Source organism: Manihot esculenta, chromosome 9, assembly GCF_001659605.2.
Source record: "Manihot esculenta cultivar AM560-2 chromosome 9, M.esculenta_v8, whole genome shotgun sequence".
NCBI lineage: Eukaryota > Viridiplantae > Streptophyta > Magnoliopsida > Malpighiales > Euphorbiaceae > Manihot > Manihot esculenta.
Window position 1 is genome coordinate 22,854,772 of NC_035169.2, and position 14,245 is coordinate 22,869,016.

Here is a 14,245-nt window from a genome sequence, read left to right on the forward strand (position 1 = left end):
AGAGGCCACTTATGACTTATAGGCCTTGTTGGACTGGGCCTATTGCCAATTAATATGAGCCTATTGGGTCACACACAAGAACGTTGTTGATGTGCTATATTAATGGGCTAAAGGCCCATTGGTATAATTAATAATAATAAAGTGTTATTATTATTAATATAATTATTAATATTAATTATTAATATAATTAATAATAATAAGTGTTATTATTATTAATATTAATTATTAATATAATTAATAATAATAAGTGTTATTATTATTAATAATAATAATTTATTATTATGAGATAATAATATTTAAAAAGATCTGCAGTCTATCTGTAAGTGTTACAGATAAAGGACTCTATCACATAAAGATATTTGAGTATCTGTGAGATTGTGATAGTGGGTTCTAAGCACAACTCTTTTAGGAAAAGAGTTGTGGGAAAATAAAAAGACTGAGGCATATAAATACTCCTTCTACAGATTGAGTAAGTTGACGATGGTTTTGAGAAAACCCAGTCTATGAGATTGCAGATTGTGGAGCACATGATCTATCCATCTTTGAAAGAGCTAGCACTCTAGATGGATAGAAGACGTTCGTGTGGATACCATAGAGGGTGTTCGTTTGAAAAGGCAGCACCATCAGTCCGCCAGTGTATCTTCCTTACGAGATTAACAGGTTAGTCTCATATCCTTCTTATGATTTAAACGAAGCACTCGGATTCTGGGAAGGAAATCCAAAATTTTATTTTTCCGCTGCGCAATTGGATTGCAATTAATCTAGGGATTTCCCAACACCAGTAACTCTGTGCCAGGGCGTAGAATCGAGCACCTGGTCTTCCTGTCATATATGTATATGTGTATATAACACCTTTGTACTTACCATTGCCAGGGCGTAGTCAAAGGCTCCTGGTCTTTACTATACCTGCCAGGGCGTAGTCAAAGGCTCCTGGACTTCCTGTCTGAGACTATTGGATCATTCAGCATTCACTCACATCACCAAATAACGATGCAATGCAACATATTCGTGGATACTAATGCAATCAACCTATTGCATAATCATGATGCATGAGATATGCTAAAACATTCCATTGTGCAAGTAAAAGAGTTAAGTTTAGTTCCACTCACATCTGGCTCTCTGGACTGACTGACTCTGCAGGCTCTGAAACCTCTGGAGCAGTACTCACTGCTGCTCTCTCTAGTTCCTCTGGTCTGTAAGATAAATGCAAATGAGGGACCAAACGAGCTTATGAACACCTCTATTTAACTCCCCAAGAATCCCCTTAAACTCACTCAAACATCCATGCAAAGCATGCAAAAGAAGGCTGGACAGGACACTTTCGGCGGCAGGTTCGACGGCCGAAAGTCCTCTCCAGAGACGAAACTCAAGCACCTTCGGCGGCCGAACTTCCACTTTCGGCTGCCGAACCCTTTCGGGGGCAAGTTTCGGAGGCCAAAAGGCACTCCAGAGACGAAAGTCTCTAACCTTCGGCGGCACCTTCGGCGGCCGAACTTCCCTCCAGAGCCGAAAGTCCAAAAGCGCAGGGGTAAGCTTGGGCAGCCGAAGCCACCTCCTCACACCTCCTCAGGGGTTCGGCGGCCGAATGTACCTTCAGCTGCCAAACCTGAGTTCATCAGCAGGGCAGAAACTTGCCCTGCCTCTCGCCCAATGCACAAAACTCACTTCACCTCAAACACCTCAATACTTCCACTTGCATACACTCATGTATATACTCAAAGGGGTCAGAAACTACCTTAAAACCCCAAAAACACAACATAAACAACACAGAAGCAAGCTCTATGCACAAAATCATCAAAACCTCACACATAACCCTATTCATGCATCTCTCTCCATAAACCCCATAAAACCTTCAGAAAATATAAAAACAAGCTCAGGATCTTCACTTACCTTGTGAAAACAAGTAGATGAATGATCCTAACGTGGAGTTTTGGAGCAACTCTCCTTTAAACTCTCCAAACTTCACACCTTTGAGTTTTTAGCTTAAAACCTTCAAAAGATCATAAAAACTAATCAAATCTTTGCTTGATTTAATGAAAACATGAAAGAATACTCACAAAGGACAGAGTTTCACCTCAGCAAGTGAAAGAAACGGTGCTCTTACCGCTTCAACCGACTGAGGGCCATTTATAGGTGGCTGGCCAGACCACCTTCAGCGGCCACACGTGAAACCGAAAGCCATGCATGCTCGGCGGCCGAACCTCAACTTCGGCGGCCGAACCTGGCTTTTCTGCCTTGGTTCATTTCACTCAAACACTCATTTCCTTATGCTTTAAAACCATGTAACATACCAAAACATGTTACAAAAACATCACTCTAACCCATCTAGAGACGTCCGATATCCTGACCTCCATCGGAAAGTAGAATTCCGATGCCGGACTCCAGCCGGGTATTACACCATGTTTTGATTAAGTTTCATGAAGGTTTTGGGGTAGAAATGCATGTTTAGGCTTATAGTGAGTTTTTGGTTAATGTTGAGTATATGGACAATGTGTGTTGTATATGTATGTTTGATGTGTTTTGGTTGGGGTTTAGGATAGTTTGAGGCCCCTATGAGCTTATGTATGTGTGTATGCATGTTGTGGAAGCAAATGTGCATTGTGGAGGCTGAGTTCTGCCCTTTGGAAGAACTCAGGTTCGGCAGCCAAAGGGACTTTCGGCCGCCGAACCTGCCTGTGGAGGCAAGCTTTTGGCTGCCGAACCCTGCCCCCGAAAGTTGGACTTTCGGCTCCAGAAGGAAGTTTCGGCCGCCGAAGGTGCCGCCGAACATGCATGAGTTTCGTCTCTGGAAGGAACCTTCGGCCGCCAAAAGTGCCGCCGAAGGTGCATGACTTTCGGCTCTGGAGGGACTTTCGGCCGCCGAACCTGCCACCGAAAGTTCCCTGTTCAGCCTTCCTTTGTATGTTTTGTATGATTGTTTTAAGACGTTTTAGGGGGTTTTTGGGGAGTTGTTTAGAGTCATGTTCATGTACGTTTGGTCCCTTATTTGTGTCCACCTGTGTAGGTTCGGACCCGAGGAACCGAGGACCCCAGCAGTGAGTTAGCTGCTTCAGTGTCTTTTAGAGCTAGCCTGAGGTGAGTGGAATAAACCTCATTGCTTTAAATAAATGACAGTTTTAGCATGATCCATGCATCACGAATGCCATGAGATATATTAGGTTGTTTGCATTAGTATTCACGAATATGTTGCATTGCACATTGTGATGTTGATGTGGATGGATGTTGGATGACCCATTAGCCCTCGTATGATATGATGACATGATATGATATGGAAGTCCAGGTGTGGCCTGTACTACGCCCCTGGCACAATGTAAGTGAAAGTCCGGGTGTGGCCTGCACTACGCCCCGGCACAGTTGGATATGTATGATATGATATGTGTAAGAGAAAGACCAGGTGTGGCCTGTACTACGCCCCTGGCATGATTGGATTATGTAGAGGGCTATTGGTGACAAGTCCATCCTTGATGTGATTTGTTGTGATGTGATGCATTCCATATTATCATATGTTTAAATGTTTTTTATTATTCTGCTCACTGGGCTCTTGTAGCTCACCCCTCTCCCTTAACCCTCAGGTTTGCAGGTACGGGATAGACCAGGAAGTCAGCAAGAGTAATGAGGTCATGGTCTATGTAATAGTTAGATGTGGACATGTATTGTAATTTGATTATATGATGTAATGAATAGTATTGAACAGTCATGTAAAGTAAAGATGTTTATTGAGGTTTAGTATTGTTCTTGACCCTAGTATGTATAGTTGATCCCTTTGATACATGATCTATAAAATGTTTTAATGATGTTTTATGTAAACCAGGCTTAATGTATGTTATGATACCCCATTGGAGCATTTGATGAGGGCTCTAGTGTGAGGTTTACGTTTATGAGTTATGCATGCACAGGTTAAACTTGGTAAAAGAAAAGAAAAGGTTTACAGTTTTATGTTTATGTATGATCATGTATGGGATTTAACAGGTATACAGGATGTATGTCAGGCTTGCTATGGGTCCCGGCGACCTTAAGTCGATTTGGATCCTAGCACTGGTAGCGGTTCGATTTCCGGGTCGTTACAGATTGGTATCAGAGCCATAGGTTCATATAGTCGGATCTAGAGTGTCGGGTTCATAGATGTTCTAGAAGGTCAAGCACAATAGGAAAAATCATGTCCAATAGGATAGGATGTAGAGTCCTGTCTTGATTAATGATGATGTGAAATGCCATGATACTATGCATGTGCATTAATGCTATGATATGTATGCTATGTATGTGATGCAGGTTCATGTGTTTCCACATGAACCATATGATGCTAATGTTTTATGTGATGGGTGTTGTTTTTCATAAAACAAGATGAGAGGAACTCGTCGATCTGCACGATTGACTGGAGTACCACCTCAAGATGAGGGCACAGATGCCCGTCCTCCTGCATTGCCTAGGGCAATGTCATGTAGATTTAGAAGAGAAAGGACATAAAGGGACCCTAGAAGGTCTTTTGATGGAAGTAGAAGAGGAACAGTTCAAGGAGGAATGTCAATAGATGTGGGAGATGATATGGATGTGGATCAGAGGAGGGATGGCAGTCTTGGTGTGAGTATGTCAGAAGAGGGCATGGGAGAGTCGCAGGGAGGCACTCAGGCCTCGGGGTTTGTTCAGCCACCCCAATACCCACCCTTTTCACAAAACCCCGGGTATTCGATGGGAGGTACATCGGATTTCCCTAGCTTTAACCCTTATCCATCTCACATGCCATACCCACCTTTCTACCCACCATACTCACAGTACCCTATATACCCACCCCCATCTTTTTATCCAGGTACAACAAACCCTAACCCAGGGAATGTTACACCTCCTCCACCACCAGTAGAACCTACTGTCCCAGAAACCCAAGTACCTAAACCTACCTCATTTGGAGGGAGCAAGGTCAAGATGACCGATTACATGAAGCTGGGTGCTCCCCAGTATGAAACAGGTGATGACCCATTTGAGTACCTTGGGAGGGTCAAGATGATTACAGATGAGATAGGAGCTGATGATTGTAGGGCCATTTAGATGGCTGGGTTCACACTGAAGTGCAAGAAGGCCCGTGAGTGGTTTTAAAACTATGTGAACCCGAGGGTGGATAGTCTTTCATGGGAGGAGTTTGCAAATGAGTTTGCAGGATGGGCTTTCCCTAATAGTTCAAGGGAGTTGAAGATGATTGATTTTGAGCAGTTGAGGCAGACCGATGAGATGAGTGTAGATGAGTACACGGATAGGTTCTTGGAGCTATTGCCGTTTACTGGGCAAAATCTTGACACAGATCAGAAGAAGGCTAGGAGGTATATCATGAAGCTTCATTCCAGGTATTCCTCCTTGATCCAGTCAGCAGAGAGAGAGAGTTTCTATGCCATAGTGGATATGGCCCGGAGGATGGAGGCTAGTGCTATAATTGAAGGGAAAGTTAAACAGTCTGTGGCACAGCCTTCTGGTTCCAAGACCCCCGGCGGGGGAAGGTTCGACTCCTCTTCTCTGAATGCAGCAGCTTCAGGTGAAAAGAAAAAGTGGGACAGAAGTCCCAGGAAATCCAAGAAGAACAAGTTCTAGAATAAGATCAAGTCAAGTCTGGGATTAGGAAGTGGCTCGAGCTCAGGTGTAGACAGTACAATATGTATGAGGTGTGGTAAGCCACACAAGGGGATCTGTCGGGTTGGGACGACTGCATGTTTTAGGTGTGGTCAGGAGGGACATATGGCTCGGGAATGTCCTAGAGCCGCTTTTATGACACAGTCCCAGCAGACAGCTTCTAGTAGTGTGGCACAGCCAGTAGCTCCAGCCGCGACACAGGCCAGTGGCAGAGGCAGAGGGAGAGGGTCAGCCTCTTCTTCAGCGGGTTACAGAGGTGAAGGTCCATCAGCTCCAGCACGGATCTTCACTATGACACAGCAGGAGGCTAATACATCCAACACCGTGGTGTCAGGTAATCTCATCATTGGTTGTTCAGATGTTTATGCCTTAATGGACCCGGGTGTATCTCATTCCTTTATTGCTCCGAGAGCCATTGAGAGGTTGGGTTTGATGGTCTCTGGGTTAGAGTGTCCCCTATGGGTCAGTGGACCCAAGTGTGACCCGTCAGTGGCAGAGTCAGTCTGCCAGTGTAGTCCAGTTTTTGTTGAGAGAAGATGCCTTTCAGCCGACCTTGTGATTCTAGATTTGACAGATTTTGACATCATTCTAGGGATGGATTGGCTATCTACCCATGGTGCTACCTTGGACTGCAGGGACAAGGTAGTCAGGTTCAGAGATCAGGATGGGTCAGAGGTCGTCTTCAGAGGAGACAAGAGGGGTACACCTAGAGGTCTGATCTCAGCTCTTCAGGCTCGTAGGTTGCTTAGGAGGGGATGTCAGGGGTTTTTGGCTCATGTGAGAGAGCTTAACAGTCATGTTAGAGAGCCCGCCTCAGTGCCTGTGATTAGGGAGTTTTTAGATGTCTTCCCAGACGAGCTGCCAGGTTTACCACCTGCTAGGGAGATAGAGTTCGAGATAGATTGATGCCTAGAACCAGACCGATCTCTATCCCTCCCTACAGGATGGCACCAGCTGAGTTGAAAGAGTTGAAGGAGCAGTTGCAAGAGTTGGTAGATAAGGGCTTCATCCGACCGAGTACCTCACCCTGGGGTGCTCCAGTGCTCTTTGTGAGAAAGAAGGATGGATCCCTCAGACTTTGTATCGACTACAGGCAGTTGAACAAGGTCACTACCAAGAACAAGTACCCGTTGCCTAGGATCGACGATCTATTCGACCAGCTAGCAGGAGCGGGTTGTTTCTCCAAAATATATCTGAGATCTGGGTATCACCAGCTGAGGATAAGAGAGGAAGATGTGCCGAAGACGGCATTCAGGACCAGATATGGGCACTATGAGTTTCTTGTGATGCCGTATGGGTTAACCAATGCCCCTGCAGCATTCATGGATCTCATGAACCGAGTGTTTAGCCAGTATCTGGATCACTTTGTTATTGTCTTCATAGATGATATCCTAGTGTATTCCAGAAATGCAGAGGAGTATGCCCATCATCTGAGGACAGTTTTGCAGACCTTGAGGAAACACGGCTTGTATGCCAAGTTCTCCAAGTGTGAGTTCTGGTTGCGGAGCATTGCATTCTTGGGGCATGTTGTGTCAGAACAGGGAATAGAAGTGGACCCCAAGAAGGTAGAGGCTGTAGCTAACTGGCCTAGACCCACTACAGTGATAGAGATCAAGAGCTTCCTGAGTTTGGCAGGTTACTACAGGAGATTCGTTCAGGACTTCTCAAAAATTGCCGCTCCTATGACCAAGTTGACTACGAAAAGTCAGAAGTTTATGTGGACCGATCAGTGTGAAGAGAGTTTTGAAGAGCTAAAGAGGAGGTTAACGTCAGCACCGGTGTTAGCTCTACCTAACAGTGATGAGGATTTCACAGTGTTTTATGATGCGTCCCGTGTGGGACTGGGTTGTGTGTTGATGCAGAATGAAAGGGTGATTGCTTATGCTTCTAGGCAGCTGAAGAAGCACGAGTTGAATTACCCTACACATGACCTAGAGATGGCAGCTATAATCTTTGCACTCAAGATGTGGAGGCATTTCCTTTATGGGTTAAATGTGAGATCTTCACAGATCATAAAAGCCTGCAGTACATCCTGAGTCAAAGAGAGTTGAACTTGAGACAGAGGAGATGGGTAGAACTGCTGAGTGTCTATGATTGCAAAATTCAGTACCATCCGGGTAAGGCGAATGTTGTGGCAGACGCTCTAAGCCAGAAATCACTTGGAAGTTTGTCCCACATAACAGCAGAGAGGAGGCCAGTAGTGAGAGAGTTATACAAGCTCATAAATGAAGGTCTACGGTTAGAGTTGTCTGGTACAGGTACTTTAATAGCCCAGATGAGAGTGACACCTGTGTTTCTGGAGCAGGTGGCTCAGAAACAGCACGAGGACCCAGAGTTAGTGAAGATTGCCAGGACTATTCAGTCGGGCAAGAGTGGTGAGTTCAGATTTGATAGCAAAGGGATCTTCCGCTATGGGAATAAATTGTGTGTACCAGATGACGTAAGCCTGAAGGGAGACATTATGAGGGAAGCTCATAATGCCAGATACAGTGTTAACCCTGGAGCCACCAAAATGTATCAGAATATGAAAGGAGTGTATTGGTGGCCAGCTATAAAAAGAGAAGTGGCACAGTTTGTATCAGCCTGCGAAGTATGTCAGAGAGTGAAGCTGGAATATCAGAAGTCGGTTGGAATGCTTAACCCACTGCCGATTCCAGAGTGGAAATGGGAGAATATCGTTATGGACTTCGTGGTGGGGTTATCGACAACGTCCAACAGACTAGACTCTATATGGTTGATTGTGGACAGACTCACCAAATTTTCTCACTTCATCCCTGTCAGGAGTGGCTATTATGTGGACAAGTTGGCGCAGGTGTTTGTTGATGAGGTTGTCAGGTTACATGGGGCTCCTGTTTCAATAGTGTCTGATAGAGGACCCCAGTTCACTTCCAGGTTTTGGCGGAGTCTGCAGGATGCTATGGGTACTAGGTTGGATTTTAGCACTGCTTTCCATCCTCAGACTGATGGACAGTCAGAGAGGACCATCCAGACTATAGAAGATATGCTCAGAATGTGTGTGCTAGATTTTGGCGGTTCTTGGAGGCAGCATCTACCTTTGGTGGATTTTGCCTACAATAACAGCTATCATGCTAGCATCGGGATGGCTTGTAACAGCTTGAAAACTGATACCCCTCTGTAACGGCCCGAACCGCCACCGGCGCTAGGATCCAGATAGGCTTAAGGCCGCCGGGACCCGTAGCAAGCCAAACATACCTCCTATCACCTGGTCAAATCCCATACATGATCAAAACTTTAACATAAAAACTGAAACATATGATGCATCGACCGAGCTTGACCTGTATGCGACATAACTAGAAACATAAAGAACCCCCTGCTAGAGCCCTCATCAAAACTCTAGTTGGGTCAACATAACATACATCAAGCCGGAGTCACATCCAAAGAACTAAAACCTAACCTGTGCATGCATCAAACCACAAACATTAGACCTCTACTAAGGTCCTCATCAAACTCTAAAGTGGTAAATAATACATGCCACCAGTTTGGTTCGAACTCAACTCAACCTCTAAACATAACATACATCATGTATTAAACAGGGACTAACCAAGTCTTTGGGCCAAGCACAGTACTAATACATAAACCAATCTCTACCTTACTTACATTACAATCGCTTACAAATCATTATGTCAATTTACAATACATGTCCACACTAAAAGTACTAATCTAATACTATTACAAGACTTTTACCCTTGACGTCTTCCTGGCCTGCCTCTGACCTGCAAAACTGGGGTTAGGGGAGAGGGGTGAGCTAAAAAGCCCAGTGAGTAGAAACAAAGAAAACAGTTCATTAATTACATGCTTTTATGAAATGCGTCACAGCACAAACAATTCACATCATGGATTGGACATGACCTCCAAAGCTCCCTCTTTCGGTGCCCGGCCCCCAAAGGAGCTCACACAGGACTTTCATTACATAACATGGTGCCCGGCCCCCGAAGGAGCTCACACATGACTTTCTACATGGTGCCCGGCCCTCAAAGGAGCTCCACAGGACTTCTCTTATCGTGACAGGCTTATGGGCCATTGGGGTCGCCTTGGTCCATCCACATCAACAGTAAATAATGCAATGCGTCATATTCGTGTAACTAGTGCAATCAACCTATTACATATAAACATGATGCATGAACATGCTTTAGGCATTTGATTTTGTAAAAATAAAAGATTAAGTTAGTTCTACTCACCTCTGGCAGACGCTGGACAGACTCTGCAACTACTAACACTGATAGCCTCCTCGATCCCTCGAGTTCGATCCTACACAGGTGGACTCGAATAAGGTGCCAATACACTCTAAACAACTCATAAACAACTCCCCAAAAACCCCCTAAAACATCACTTAAACATGCATAGAAAACAACCATGACAAGGCTGGACAGGGCACTTTCGGCGGCACCTTCGGCGGTCGAACCCTCTCTCCAGAGACGAAACTCGGGCACTTTCGGCGGCCGAACCTTCCTTCGGCGGCCGAAAGTCTGCTTTCAAGCCAAAACTCAACTTTTGGGGGCAAGGTTAGGCGGCTAATCCATGCATCCAAAGGCAGGTTCGGCGGCCGAAGCTACTTTCGGTGGCCGAACCTGAGTTCTTCCCAGAAGGGCAGAACTCAGCTTCTCGTGCATTCAAGCCTCCCAAACCTTCCAAACACCCCAAAACAGCACCCAACCTCACTAAAGCATGCATAAACCCTCAACCATGCACAAAGGAGAAAACATACATAGATAGCTTATGACCCACATAAGCCAAAACCATCAAAACAACCCAAATCCTCACATACTCTCTCCCCATCATGCATACTCACTCCCACAAGCATAGACTAGCTTAAACTTCCTACATATCATCACATAAACATATATAAACATACATAAGCATACATTGGGCATAAAACCCACATAAACCCTAACATTCATATCTACCCATACTTCACCATTAAAACCTCTTAAAACTTCATTAAAACCTAAAGGAAAGCAAAGATCTACACTTACCTCTTGGAGATTGAGGGTTGGTGTGATCCCTAACTTGGAGATGGGAGGAACTAGCTCCTTGGGTCTCCAAGCTCCCAAAACTTAGATCTAAGCTTGAAAACTGAGCTCGAGAATGGAGAGAAAACTCGCCCATTTCCGATCTGAGGGCTCTTTATAGGTGGCCTGGTCGAAGACCTTCGGCAGCCTAACGTGCCCCCTAAACTCATGCATGTTCGGCGGCCGAACTTGAGGTTCGGCGGCCGAACCTTGGCTCGCTCAAACAAAGCTTTCGGAGGCCAAAGGCGCTCCTGAAGCCTTCTCATGTTCGGCGGCCGAACTTCACTTTTGGCGGCCGAACCTGGCAAATGCCTACTTGGTCTTTTCTTTTTAAAACTCAATTCTTTTTCCATTTAAAACCATAAAATCAGTAAAAACATTTTAGAAAACACATTTTACCCCTCTAGAAGCCTCTGGCATCTTCAAAATTTCAGATTCCAACGGAGATTCCGCCGGAAGGTAGGGATTCTGATGCCGAAATCTAGCCGGGTATTACATGGCTCCTTATGAAGCTTTGTATGGAAGGAAGTGCAGGTCACCTGTCTATTGGGAAGAAGTTGGAGAGAGGTCCTTAGCAGGCCCGAGTTAGTAGAGATCTCCAGCAGGGTGGTACCCATAATCAGAGAGAGGATTAGAACGGCTGTGAGTCCTCAGAAGAGTTATGCAGATATCCGCAGAAGACAAGTAGAGTTTCAGGAGGGGGATTTGGTATTGCTCAAGGTGTCTCCTATGAAAGGGGTGATTCGATTCGGAAAGAAAGGTAAGCTAGCTCCACGGTACATCGGACCCTTTGAGATCTTGCAGAAGATTGGGAATGTATCGTACAAGTTAGACTTGCCTGCATCTATGGAGAGAATCCATCCGGTTTTCCATGTTTCCATGTTACGGAAGTTCGTGTCAGATCCGGGCAAGGTTCTTAGTGAGCCTGATATAGAGATCATAGGAGATCTCACCTATGTTGAGCAGCCAGTACGGATTTTAGACACACAGATCAGAAAGCTAAGGAACAAGGAAATCCCGATGGTAAAAGTCCTTTGGAATCACCACAACATCGAGGAGTGTACCTAGGAGACACAGAAGTCTATGCTCCAGCAATATCCTCATCTCTTCTAAGGTTAGTGTTATGTGTTTTTGTTGTATGTTTATGTTTGATGCCATGCTATGCTATTGAGGAACATTCGGGGACGAATGTTCTTAAGGGGGGGAGAATGTAATACCCAGCTAAACTCCGATATCAGAATTCCTACCGTCCAGTGGAATCTCGGATGTCGGAAACCTCTAGAAGGGTAAAATCATGTTTTCATGAAATGTTTTTATGTATTTTATGGTTTAAAGTAAGAAAGAAATTAAGTTTTGAATGAAAAAGACCATGGAGACATTTCCAGGTTCGGCCGCCGAACTTGCATGAGTTTTGGTTTCGCCTTCGGCTTCCGAAGGTGGCCTGGCCAGCCACCTATAAGAGGCCCATGGCCAAGAAACGGGCAAGTTTTCTCCCCATTTTCGGCCAACGGTGAGTCCATGCTCTCCTATGGTTAGTTTGTTGATTTTCCTCAAATCTTTCAAGTTTTAACAAGTTTTAACTTGGTTTTGAAGATTTGTGAGCTTAGAACAAGCTTTGGAGACTCAAGGAGTTAGATCTCTCCCAGCTCCAAGTTGGATCGCCTCTCTCTCGATCTTCAAGAGGTAAGAGTCAATCTTTAGCTCATTCCATGTTTTGATTAAGTTTCATGAAGGTTTTGGGGTAGAAATGCATGTTTAGGCTTATAGTGAGTTTTTGGTTAATGTTGAGTATATGGACAATGTGTGTTGTATATGTATGTTTGATGTGTTTTGGTTGGGGTTTAGGATAGTTTGAGGCCCCTATGAGCTTATGTATGTGTGTATGCATGTTGTGGAAGCAAATGTGCATTGTGGAGGCTGAGTTCTGCCCTTTGGAAGAACTCAGGTTCGGCAGCCAAAGGGACTTTCGGCCGCCGAACCTGCCTGTGGAGGCAAGCTTTTGGCTGCCGAACCCTGCCCCCGAAAGTTGGACTTTCGGCTCCAGAAGGAAGTTTCGGCCGCCGAAGGTGCCGCCGAACATGCATGAGTTTCGTCTCTGGAAGGAACCTTCGGCCGCCAAAAGTGCCGCCGAAGGTGCATGACTTTCGGCTCTGGAGGGACTTTCGGCCGCCGAACCTGCTGCCGAAAGTGCCCTATTCAGCCTTCCTTTGCTTGTTTTCTATGATTGTTTTAAGGTGTTTTAGGGGGTTTTTGGGGAGTTGTTTAGAGTCTTGTTCATGTATGTTTGGTCCCTCATTTGAGTCCATCTGTGTAGGTTCGGACCCGAGGAACCGAGGACCCCAGCAATGAGTTAGCTGCTTCAGTGTCTTTCAGAGCTAGCCTGAGGTGAGTGGAATAAACCTCATTGCTTTAAATTAATGAAAGTTTTAGCATGATCCATGCATCACGAATGCCATGAGATATATTAGGTTGTTTGCATTAGTATTCACGAATATGTTGCATTGCACATTGTGATGTTGATGTGGATCGATGTTGGATGACCCATTAGCCCTCGTATGATATGATGACATGATATGATATGATGACATGATATGATATGGAAGTCCAGGTGTGGCCTGCACTACGCCCCTGGCATAATGTAAGTGAAAGTCCGGGTGTGGCCTGCACTACGCCCCCGGCACAGTTGGATATGTATAATATGATATGTGTAAGAGAAAGACCAGGTGTGGCCTATACTACGCCCCTGGCATGATTGGATTATGTAGAGGGCTATTGGTGACAAGTTCATCCTTGATGTGATTTGTTGTGATGTGATGCATTCCATATTATCATATGTTTAAATGTTTTTTATTATTCTACTCACTGGGCTCTTGTAGCTCACCCCTCTCCCTTAACCCCCAGGTTTGTAGGTACGGGATAGACTAGGAAGTCAGCAAGAGTAATGAGGTCATGGTCTATGTAATAGTTAGATGTGGACATGTATTGTAATTTGATTATATGATGTAATGAATAGTATTGAACAGTCATGTAAAGTAAAGATGTTTATTGAGGTTTAGTATTGTTCTTGACCCTAGTATGTATAGTTGATCCCTTTGATACATGATCTATAAAATGTTTTAATGATGTTTTATGTAAACCAGGCTTAATGTTTGTTATGATACCCCATTGGAGCATTTGATGAGGGCTCTAGTGTGAGGTTTACGTTTATGAGTTGCGCATGCACAGGTTAAGCTTGGTAAAAGAAAAGAAAAAGTTTACAGTTTTATGTTTATGTATGATCATGTATGGGATTTAACAGGTATACAGGATGTATGTCAGGCTTGCTACGGGTCCCGGCGACCTTAAGTCGATTTGGATCCTAGTGCCGGTAGCGATCCGATTTTCGGGTCGTTACACTAACACCTGCAATCCAGGTTGGAGAGACCATCCAAACTTCAGCTATGCTAGGGCCAACAACTATCAAAATTTTCAAAGAAATCCAGCCCAAGCAGCACCTCCAAGTTCCAACATGCACCTTGAGGAGATGATGAAGACACTAGCAAATTATGTGCAAAGTCTCCAGCAGCAAATGGGTCAAATAGCCACCTCAGTGAGCAAGCTTG